This window comes from Mobula hypostoma, chromosome 4 (genome assembly GCF_963921235.1).
Source record: "Mobula hypostoma chromosome 4, sMobHyp1.1, whole genome shotgun sequence".
Classification (NCBI taxonomy): Eukaryota; Metazoa; Chordata; class Chondrichthyes; order Myliobatiformes; family Myliobatidae; genus Mobula; species Mobula hypostoma.
In genome coordinates, this window is record NC_086100.1 from 60,879,124 (window position 1) to 60,891,492 (window position 12,369).

Below are 12,369 nucleotides of genomic sequence, written 5' to 3' on the forward strand. Positions count from 1 at the left end.
TTTTTTTCTCCTGACTTGCTCTTGGTTACTAATTTTCGAAATTAATATTTTAATGTCTAACCAAGGGAGGCAAGGGATAATTAGCCACTCTATTAACAAACAAATCTATTTCCCAATTGCATTACTTTTCTTCAAGATAAGTTCTGCCACCATTTTTATTCAGTAGTTGTAGAATACACCTTCTGGTGCTACTTGGACACGTCTTTGTCACAAAGAGGGGCATTGGGAATGGACCCAAATGCAGGACACAGACACTGAAGTAATAGGGACAGGACTAGGATGCAGGACCTGGGCTAGGACATGGACAAGAAACAAGGAACCCAGACAAGGAACTATGAACTAGGAGCCTGGGCGTGGGAAAGCTGGGCCAAGACTAGGAACCATAAACTAGGAGCCTGTGCTTGGACTCCGAGCCAGAGACGGGACAAGGACCCAGAACCTGGGTCTTGCCTTGGATTCGGACCCCAGAACTAGGCAAGGACATGACATGGCTACAGGATAGGACGTGGCTGGGGCCCTGGGTCTTGGGGTTGCTAAATCAGAGGATGGAGTTCGGAAACAGACCGGGAACTGTACATCAACATAGAGCCGGGATTTATCCTTAGACAAGCCGGGACTCAACTTTATCTCCACATCAAGGTGGGAAAGTTCCATCCGTCGGGTAATGGCAGAACGGCCGGACTTATCCAACAGAGGCAAAGACAAGACAAGACAGATCCCCCCACGGGGCAATGGCAGAATGGCCTGACTTACCCAACAGAGGCAAAGACAAGACAAGACAGATCCCCCAGTAGGACAACGGCAGAACGGTCTGACTTACTCCACAGAGGCAAGGACAAGAAGAGACAAACATCGAAGAACGACAGTCAGTTTCATCTCTGCATCGGGGTTGCTCCGAGTTGCAGTTACGGCCAGCCACCTCAGCTGGCTATGGAAACAGCTGGATCCCTACCTAGCTAGGAGTGGCTGATGGCCACTCAGCTGGCCCGGGAAACAGCCGAATCCATACTGCAAAGACAGCTCCGACTACCGACAGCAAGGCTCCATGAAGCGATGGTTCTCCAACATGGCCTAAAGATGGCAAGTGGCCACTCTAGCCTTCCACCGGCAGGATGCTCCCAGGGGATCTTGACAAGACAAACCAGCAGCCCATACTCGCCCCAAGGCTACTTATATTCCAAGCCACAAGATGGGAGTCAGGTGCCTAGGATTAATGCAACCGAAAAAAGGGACAGCTGGAAGACCCGGAATCCTGAGTCCACGGACTGGACCATGAACTGGAATGCGGATTACACGGACCAGACCATGACAGTCTTCAGTGATGAACCTGGGGTCATAGGGTGTTTCAGGTCTTTAATGATCAAACAACCTCGACCAGGCGACCCAGCCGGGGGTGATCAGCCCCCGACCTGTGTCCAAGTGGCACACTAATCCACAGATCCCCCCTCCGGATCCACAGCCACTGCGAGGCCTTTTCAGCAGCCTCCAGAATGTTCTTGGTGGCTCTTCTGCACTGCAGTCCTTTAACTCCAAGGAGTTTTAGAGTCCGCTGTAATGAATGGCCAGCAAAGCCCTGGCACCCAACTTCGACTGGCTCACAGCGAGCTCTCCAGCCATTGCTCCAGCATTCTGCAACAAGATCTGTGTATTTAGCCCTCTTGCGCTCGTTGGCCTCTTCAGTCTGGTCTTCCCAGGGGACAGTAAGTTCCAGCAGGACCACTGGCTTTGTAGACTCCAATATTAACACCATGTCCACGCAGAGCAGAGTGGCTGCGACGTTCTCTGAGAACTTGAGCTGTCTCCTTCGGTCGACTTGGAGCTGCCAGTCTCGTGCAGTGTCAAGAAGCCCTCCCAAGGAGCTGGGCTGATGTTGAGCCTTCTCCCCTGCTCTAATAAAGGTGATGGACTATTTGGGAGTGTGCTGATTTTTGCTGTCTTGAATTGCTGTGCTGATTGCATCCGCCATAGACCTTAGGACTTGGTCATGGTGCCAGCAGTATCGCCCTTCCCCCAATGCCTTCGGGCAGCAACTTACAATATGCTCCAAGGTGCCCCTCTTCTGGCACAGTTGGCATGCTGGAGTGTTTGCCATGCCCCACCTGTGCAGGTTGGCTAGGCTTGGGAGAAGGTCAGAGAATGATTGGATGAGAAACTTGATGTGCAGTGGTTCGGCTCTCCAGAGCTCTGTCCAGGTGGACTTGTGAGGCTCCGCATGCTCCCATCTAGTCCAGGCGCCTTGTTTGTACATGCCGGCCATCTTGCTGTACCATTCTTCCTTCACTTCTGCTTGTATCTCATCCTGAACCAGTTGACGCTTCTCCTTTCCATGAGTTTTGTCGTAGCGTGGTTTGGAAAACAGCCCAGTCCTGCCTGCCCCACCGCCACAGTGCCCACCAAAATGTTGTGCCACAGCCGTGCCTCCGCTCTGTCGACAGCTTCCTGTGCCTTCCACTTCCTTCCGGTCTTTACGCGGATTCCTGCCGTAGTGACTTTAACATCAGAGGAGTCTCGGTACATCATAACCTCCCTGGCTCGAGTGGCTTTGAACTCCTCTGATAGTCCACTGATGGAGAGTTGCAGCTTGGTGAAATGCCCCTACAGGGCAATGCTGCTTAAGGTCCCGGGGGGACCTAATCACCTCTGGAGAAACAGACTGATGGTCTTCTCCAGAGCCTCCACAGTTGACATTGGCACCTCGTAGACTGGAAGGGGCCAGAGTAGCTTTGGCAGGACTTCGTGTTGGTACATCCAGGCTTTGAATTTTCCTGGAAGCCCCGATTTGTCAATCGCGGTGAGCCAGGTTATCAAGTCGCTCCTGGTTTGTTGAAGTGCAGCTGTGTCCTTCAGAGAACTGTCGAAGATCTTGCCCAGGCTCTTGACTGGTTTTTCTGTCACCGTTGGAATCTGGATCCCTCCCAGTGTAAAGCGGAACTGGTCGGCCGCTCTCCCCTTCTTCAGGACCAGAGACCTGGACTTTGGCTAGTTTAAAGCTCATCCTTGCCCATGAGATGAACCGTTGCAGGCCTTGAAGGAGCCATCTGCACCCAGGGACGGATGTTGCCATCACCGTCAGGTCGTCCATGAATGCTCTTATGGGGGGCTGCCGAGTACCAGATCTAGACATGGGGCCTCTACATTTCACCTCCGCTGACTTGACAATCATGTTCATGGCCAGTGAGAAGACTGACACCGAGATTGTGCAGTCAGTGATTATGCCCTTCTCCAGCCGATGCCGGGTGGATGTTAGTGACCCGGAGGAGACTCTCAACCTGAAATTGCTGTAATAGTCCAGAATGAGGTTTCGGATCATCTCTGGAACATGGTGTCTTGTCAGTACTGTTTCAACGAGCTTGTGTGGGATGGATCCATAGGCGTTGATTAAGTCTAGCCAGAGTGCTGCAAGGTCTCCTCTGTTCTCTCTTGCCTCCTGGATCAGCTGGGTCACCACTCCTGTGTGCTCTATGCATCCAGGTAGTCCTCCTGGGACTCCCCCCTTCTGTACTGAGGTGTCTATGTATCCATTCTTCAAGAGGAACTCAGTTAAACATTGGGCCACAATCTTGAAGAAGATCTTCCCTTCAACGCTGAGCAGCGAGATGATACGAAACTGCTGGATGTTGCTTGAATCTTCCTGTTTTGGTACCCAGACACCCACCGCATGCCTCCACTGAGCAGCGACCTTTCCTCTCCACCAGATCACCTTTAAGATCTTCCAGAGTTGCACAAGGAGCCTTGGGCACTGCTTGTAGACTTTGTAAGGCATTCCGCTGGGGCCAGGGGCAGAACTTGCTCTTGCTGCTTTGACTGCTTCTTTGACTTCCTTCAGGGTGGGTTCAGAGATGTTGAATTGGATCACCAGTTCTGGAGGTGTCACCAGTGCCTCACACGGGCCAAGGTCCTGCTCTCTCGAGGTGTCATTGTAAGTGATACTGAGATGGTGGTTTATCTCCTCTACAGAATAAGTGAGGTGGCCACTTCGCTTCTGATCTAGTATCCTCTTGGTGAAGCCGATGGGATTGGTAATGAATGCACTGTGCTTTCAGGCCCTCTCCTTGCCCTTCCTTCGGTGCCACTCAGCCTGCCTGAGTGTGATGAGCCTCCTCCTTATGATATCTGTGAGGTCTGACAGGGCAGTCTTCTCCTCCTCCTTGGCCAACTTAAATTGGCACTTCAGAGATTTGAGTTCTTGTCTCAGCTGGTTGGCCTTCCGTTCCCGCCGGTTTGGTCTCACTGGATTACTTATTCAATGCTTTTCCTTGACGCCAAACTGTTCTGAGCCTATGCCCATTTTGAGGGTGCACATAGTCCGGAGCTTCTGGTCAGCATCGCTCTTCGATATCGCCTCCAGAATCTTGTCTACATCCTCATCCAACTGGAACCAGACCATCTTGTTAGCGGCAGGCCACTTCACCTGACGCTGTTCCGACTTCCTGCTCACTGGGGGAACTTGTGCTGCTTGGAGGTTCCGGGCACTGTGAGGTGATTCCCGGCCTGGCTCCTTCTCCGTCTGACCAGCTTCTGTAGTCAGCACCACAGAACTTGTAGTACTAGCTACTGCTCCTGTGCGTTGCTTCACTTGTTCCCTCCTCAAGCAGGCCATCTTTGTCTGGTGGATCCTCAGACCTCTCAGGTTTTTGCACACCTTGCCGCAGATACAGACTACACTCATAGTCGATTATCCGTTTGCTTGAGTCATTGCCAATAGGTCTGTCCGATCGGGATGCTCATCCTTCCCCCTCTCGGGCATCCCTGGGGGTATGTTTCAGAAGGGTTCTCCATAGCTTGTTTGGGTGCTCCCTCACAGGAGCTGCTGTTTGGGGTGCTAGCCCTTGCTGCCCCATTTGCCGTCTTTCCACACAGTCTGCTGTCTCTCCAGCTGCCACCATTCTATTCACGGGTGTCATCTAGACTTTCCTGGTGGTCACTGACCGAGCCAGATGTGATAGTTGTAGAATACACCTTCTGGTGCTACTTGGACATGTCTTCAGTGATGAACCCGGGGTCATAGGGTGTTTCGGGTCTTTAATCATCAGACAACCTCGACCAGGTGACCCAGCCAGGGGTGATCAGCCCCAGACTCGTGTCCAAGTGGTGCACTAATCCACAGATCCCCCCTCCGGATCCACAGCCACCTCGAGGCCTCTTCAGCAGCCTCCAGAATGGTCTTAGAGAACATAACTTTAAAATTTTTCTGAGTTTATTCAAGAATGCAAAGTTAATACCATGTGACCATAAATTCTCTACACCATGCCCCTGTTTGTCTCATTACCGTTTTTCCTTATCTGAACCTTATACATTAGTGCACAGTTGTTTGTACCAACACACAAAATCCTGGAAGAAATTAGCAGGCCAGGCAGAATTTAGGTAGAGAAATGAGCAGTTGACATTTCATCCAAGACCCTTAATTAAGTTGTTGTTTATAACCTGTTCCTTCCTGGTACAACTTGATCATCCTAACTGCAATTACTTTCCTGCAATGTTTCTTATTCTTTAGCATTCTGGATTTCTCTGCTCTGGGAGTCCCTACCCCCAGTACCTTATATTTGGTTTAGAGTCCTATCTACTTTGTAGCTAGGAGATACACTGAAAATCTGGTGTAGTCCAACCCCAAAGATTAACTTGCTCTTTTCGTTATACTTATGCCAGTGCCCATGAATTGAAACCCCCATTCCATAACAATCTATGACCCATATGTCCATCTCGCTGAACCTTTTAACATCTCAATGATCCTTCTAACCTTGTGATAAATTACTGGTGGCTTAGTTTATACCCCAGATTACTACCTTTTGGGTATTTTTTTTTTTGATGTAGTATCTAGATTCACAAAATTCTTTCAGCAGAACTAAATCCTTAGTCCTGTGTCACTGATGGACCATGATGGACCTGTGCCTCCTAATCCAAGTTCCTCTTCAGCCTGGAAACCCATGTCCAGTCCTGCCGAAGGGTTTCGGCCTGAAACGTCGACTGTACTCATTTCCTGGATGCTGCCTGCCTGCTGAGTTCCTCCAGCAGTTTGTGTCCATGGAACCTCATTTGGTTGTGTTGATTGTTAATGTAAACAACATATTTCATTGTACATTTCGATGTATGTGATGAATGAAAGGATCTGAATCTGTAGGTGTCAAGGAGGTGCGAAGAAATTGGACTTCCCATGTTGTGTAAGGCATGCATTCAATATGTCTCAGGAGCCTTGTTGTTCTCTGATTACTAGAATAAGTAAAACATTGTTTTGCCTTCCTACCCCTGACTACATGCCAATTTAAATGCATTTATTCCAAGTGATGTGGCTAACTCCGTAAGCTTAAATTTGCCGGACCAATAACCACACCACAAACAGTTCTTTACTTTATCCTTTTCACCAGTTTAATTGTTCAAACTCAGCCGGCGAGAGGTGCGGAACCACACACCAGAGGGACAGAGTTCCTCTCCTTCTGGGTGCTCGTACTGGACCTCTGTCTAACATGCAGAAACATTATAATTTATAGAACTAGCAAGACAGAGAGCACTTGGTTCAACTGGTATTCCCACCAAGTCTGTTGGAGTAAAACTTAATTACTTAGATAAGAGAGTCCACTAAATCAAGGTCTTAATTACAGATGGAGGTACTGTCCAGTCCTTATCAGCTATTCCCTTTGCTAAGCCCTGACTTAATTACAGACAGATGTTCATTCCTGTCCTTGTCAGTAAGTCCTCCCTTTGCCTAAACAAACGGGGGTACTTAGCTCAATTCTTGTGAAACCATAAGGCAGGATGTGTGCGATCGATTAGCAGAATCCAACCCCCAGAACATAACATTCTTAGGAGACATCTGCAAAGTCATTAGTCTGAAACCAGCCTCAAGCGGATTACTCAGAGCAGAATAAACAGAAGTTTGTACGCAATTTTAACCCGTTATCCACAAGAGTCTAAAGATTATTTCCTACTTCCCTAATACCCTTAAAACTTCATCAACTCCAAGAGCAACAGGTCCAAGTAACTTCTCTCTAACACTTCTCTCTCTTGTTCGGATTTCAGCATACGACAGTTCTTCAAGTTGCTTGTTAGTCACCTTGGAATAAAATGTCCACAAGTTTCCAGATATTGCAGCAGCAACAGAATTCCTGTCCACATTTTATTTATTTGATTAATTCACTGAAAATAACTTTGATTATTTATAGTACACTCTCTCCTTCACAGCCTCTTCCAGTTTTCATATTCATGCACGCTTAATCCAAGATCTTCGTAGCTCTCTCCACTTTCATGGACTTTCCTGCTCTTTAGAGTGGAAACTGAAGAGGGAAAATAGTTCTTCTTTTAAATGATGTTTAGAGATTGTAGAGAGTATTGCCAAGCCCAGCATTTATTGCCAATTTGTGGTGATGGTGTCTCATCTTCTTTGAACTGCCGTCGTCATTCTCATACAAACATTCCTGCCATGCTCTTGGGGAATGGGGTTTCAAGATTTTGATCCAGGTTCAACAAAAAAATGACAATAAATTTGCCAGGCAGGGAGGTGACTGGGAAAGGAAGATGTAGCTGATCACGTTCCCATGTTCCTGCTGCCCTGGTAATGGTGATCATGGGTTTGACAGTGCCATCAGAGTGGCCAAGGAGATAAATTGCTAAGTATTATAAGTAGATAAATAGCATTAAATTAAGAATAAAGCCCCCAGTTATTTAATTAAACTAATGTGCAATCAATTATTTATTATTTATTTGAGAGAATGTCAATTTTATTGAATTATTGGATTAAAAAGAGTCATGACAGGACTGCTCAATTTCCCTGAATGTACCTGCTTCACTATGAGGAAATTCAAGTTTCTTTGCAACTCTTGGACAACCTCATGAGGGAGAAGTCATTGACTGGAAGGGCTCCAAATCTAGATTTGGACCTGAGCAACAGCAGGCATCATTAGGGTCCATCTCCAATCATATTTCATAGGGTGATAATCCCGCAATTAAAGCATTTGCTCATGGAGGAGCATGGAAAACTGCTAAGCAGATTAACAGAATTAAGCAGAGAGTGCAGCAGTTCTTAAAAGATTAGCCTTTTTTGTCACATGTACTCAAAACATACAGTGAAATGTGTCATTTCTATGTCAACGGCAAACACCGTCTGAGGATTGTGCTGGGGCAACCTGCAAATGTTGCCACGCTTCCAAGCACCAACATAACATGCCACAACTTACTAACCCTAACCGTAACCCATACATCTTTGGAACATGGAAGGAAACCAGAGCACCCAGAAAAAAACCCAGGTGGTCATGGGGAGAATGTACAAACTCCTTTCAGACAGTGGTGGGAAATGAAGCTACAAAGCATATCCAAAGGCATATAAACACAACATCATAACATGAATTTTCTGTGATTCAATATGATCATCCCTGATCTTATACTCATCACCATTTTGCTGAATAATCCAATTTATGAACATAAAGATATAATCAGGGATTCAACCTCTCAAATATGTTTTGACATTCCTCAAGATCATGGCTGATCTTCTACGTCAAACATTATTTCCATATCCTATCCTCATTTTCCTCAATTCCTTTTACATCCAATAAACTATCCAATTTTATTTTGAACACAAAGAAAGCGGCGAATTCCAAAAAACATCACCACCTTTTTCAATGAAGAAATTTCTCCTCATTTCAGTCCAAAATGCCCATCCTTTACTTTGAGTTTGGAATCCCCCATTCTAGAATCTTCAGCTAGAAGTAGCATTCCCCCCACCACCACCCCCAATAAGAATTTTGTAAGTTTGAATGAAGTCACCACTCACTCTTCTAAACTGGAGATTACAGGACCAGAGTCCACTGTCCCAGTAAGCAAACTTACAAATCTTCTCTTGACTCCCTCTATTGCAGGTATACTATTCCATAGTTAGAAAGACCAGACCTGCATACAATATTCCAGCTGCCGTCTCTTCTGAGACCTATATAAGTAGTCTCTGACATTGAAATCTTTTTGCAATAAAATGCATTATACTGTACAAGATGAACAGGTTCCTCTGACACAACTCTGAATTTTTCACCAATTAAAAATACTTCCTTATTTTATTTGAACAGTGAATGACTTCACGTCTTCCACATTGTCTTCCTTCTGTTATGCACTTGGCAACCACTCAATCTTCTGATTTCCCCTGAAACCTCTCTGCGTCTTCTTCAAATGTCAGATTTGCTTCATCAGCAAAGTAACATATCATTCTGTATAAAGGAATTCACATCTGAATAAAGCCAGGTGCACAGCATCATAGGTGACTGACTTAGTCATGTGGAGATGGGATTCGGAAGATATTGGGAAAATACTACTTCTGTAGCCATGATGCAAGGATGATATTTTTCATCCCTAGTATCAGTATCAAGGATGCCACTGAGTGACTTCAAAGCATTTTGAGGGTGCACAGCTACAGTCTGATGTCCCTGTATGTGCCTTTGCTCTAACTGAAAAGGATGAGCAACTCCAGACAGATTACAAGGACCAAGGAATACAAGTGAAAAAGAACATCAGAGCTGGATTATCAACACTGAAATTGGATGGTGCAGTTGAATGTGTGGCTGATGAAATGGTACAGGATTGAGGGATTTAGATTTCTTGAGGCATTGGGACTGAATGTCTTACTATCACCTCCCTGAACAAGAAGGTACAGCAGTACCTCCACTTCCTAAGACTGAGGCAGGCTCCTCCCTGCGCCCCCCCCCCACCATCTTAACTGCATTTTACAGGAACACCATCGAGAGCATCCTGACAAGTTGTATTTCCATCTGGTATCGGAGCAGTCGAGCATCAGACTGAAAGTCCCTACGTCCCTACAAAGGACTGTGGGAACAGCTGAGAGGATCATAGGTGTCTCCCTAGCATCCATCTCCATCAAGGACACTTATCAGGAGCGTTGCATATGCAGGAGCCCTTAGTATTAGTAAGAATCCCACTCATCCTTCCTGCATTCTCTTTGACTTTCTACCATCAGGAGACTCTGGTGCATAAAAACAAGAACAGTCAGGATGGGAAACAGTTTCTTCTCTCAGTCTTCTGAACTGTCTGCTGTATCGCATTCCAAGTGTCACTAGCTAACCTGTTCAGTACCTTACAATATTTAATTTATGCTCTTTAGTTTGTTAATTATGCATGATTCATCTGTAGATTTTATGCTTACTTTCATATAGTAAGTTATTGTGTGTTATGTGCTTTACACCCTGTTTTGGAGAAATATTGTCTCATTTCTATTTACATTATATAGTTATATACGTAAGTATTTAAATAACAATAAACTTGACTTGACTTAAACTTCAATTGGGAGTACAAGCTGAATAGGTTGCTTCCTGCGGGACCAGGGCCAATGTTCTTGCTGGGAGGTTTGCTGGTGCTAATTGGGTCAGTTCCAATTTGTTAAAAGGAGGATGGAAACATGACAAACATTTCAGATGGAAAAGAGGGAAAAAAACTGCAGGCAGCAAGGGGTTAGTGAACAAATCTATAAGGCAAAGAAATTAGTTTGGAAGCCAGAGGGGGAAAAAATAACAAAAACTAGGAAAAAGAAAACAAAGAGCTCTGGCAGGTACCTAGGCAAGTTTCTGAGAATTGCAAAAATAACAAGGGAGGAATAGCAGGGGATTTTAGCCACCCTAATATAGCTCAGATGGTAAAGGGTATGGAAGGTGCAAAATTCTTGAAATGCATTCCAGAATGTTTTAATATGTAGCAACCCCAGCAAGGGGGGGGGGGATGACACTGGACTGGATGTAATTTTAGAGAATTACGCTTAGAAATGCACTTTGGAGATGATGGTCTTAATGTAGATAGATCTGGCATAGCTACAGAGGATAAAGATAGACCAATGAAAAGCTTCAAATCCAGTAATGGCTGAATTTTCAAGGCTGAGATTTGATTTAGCAAAAACACTGGGACAGCAACTTGAGGGCAAACATTTCCAGAAGACTGGCAGGAATTCAAGGAAACATGAGGGTTCAAACTAAGTACAGTATCCTCCCAACGAAATTGGATAATTCCAAAATCTAGACTACATACATGTTGGAAAATGTACCAGACAAGGCAAAAATAAATGGATGACAAATACTAGGAGCTTGACATTGCAAATAGCATAACATATCGAGGATGCAGATGATGCCAGATGATAGAAAATAGTAAATTTGGAAGGCTACGAGTACATGAAAAAAACGGTAGCTTAAATGAACGTAATCCCATTTTTTACTTGCATCTGTCCTCATAAAAGATGGGGATTAATAAAGTATAATAAAATGCATTGGTCATGGTTAATGTAGCATGTACAGAGAATTTGTTGTTGTTCCTTTTATGCCATTTCCGTGGCATTTGATCGTTGTTTAGGAGACAAGAGTTCCTAACTCGACGCGCAACCTAGCACAGATGGAAAGCGTGCAAGGAGCCAGCAGTGTTCGAACTGGGGGACCATTCACCTCCAAGTCCGGTGTTGATGCTGCTACACCATTCGCTGGCTGACGGAGAGTTTAGATTCTCCAAAAGTTCAAGACATTTTCCAGCCTGGATAAAATGTATTGCAGGCTCCTTAAAAAAAAGAGGAAATAGTATTTTTTTTCATTTAGCGATCACCTTAAAGAGACTACCAATGGAGTAAAATTTAAGAACCGAAAGGTAATGTACAAATTCAGCTTAGTGTTTGTATTTGGCAAATTAGTCGAAAATTCTGAGGGACAGCGTCAGTTTTTTTTAAAGCTAATAAAGTTAGCATGGACTTGATAAGGACCTTTCCGTGGAGTTCAAGAAATAGTGCTAAAAGTGAGATAAATAGAAGAGTGATGATCAACACAAGTTTTAGTGAACGGAGAGCGGTGCGTTTCTGTTTTATTGTTATATATACTGATTCAGATTTAAATGGCGAGAACGTGATTAAACATTGCCATTGATTTAAAAGATAACAGATGACAGAGAGGAAATAAGTTCTGGACTGCAATAAGATATAAATATGTTAATTAAGAGGACATACAGGTGATAAATGGATTGTGATCCGGACAAACGTGTCCTGCAAGAATAATCTAAAATTGTTCATGTTTCTCAGCCGCCAGGAAGGAATTGGAAGGCTCGTGTTTTAATGACCGAGTTTCGCTCAAACGTGAGCCTAACGGTTTAAAAACACTCCACGCTGCAACACACACACCTAACCACCTCAACAGGCCGTGCACGCAATCCACAACCAGCCGCGACTCCGGCATGGCCCTGGAGCGCGCACTTCCCATCGGAGGGGTGGGGCTGAGTCCGGGAGAGCGCCCCCCCGGGGCTGGATGACCCCAGTTGCGCCGCAATTGTCTCTCCCCACCTCCTCTCAACCGCATCACCGCGTCGCCACAAACCAATCAGCTCCCGCTTTACTGCGAGTTGCCAATTGTGGCGAGA

The 12,369-nt window shown here is 45.5% G+C and overlaps 1 pseudogene; it reads right to left on the reverse strand.

The window, feature by feature from the left end:
- Window positions 1–1,360: 1,360 nt before the first annotated feature.
- Window positions 1,361–4,669, reverse strand: LOC134345947 (uncharacterized; annotated as a pseudogene).
- Between the last annotated feature and the right edge of the window lie 7,700 nt (window positions 4,670–12,369).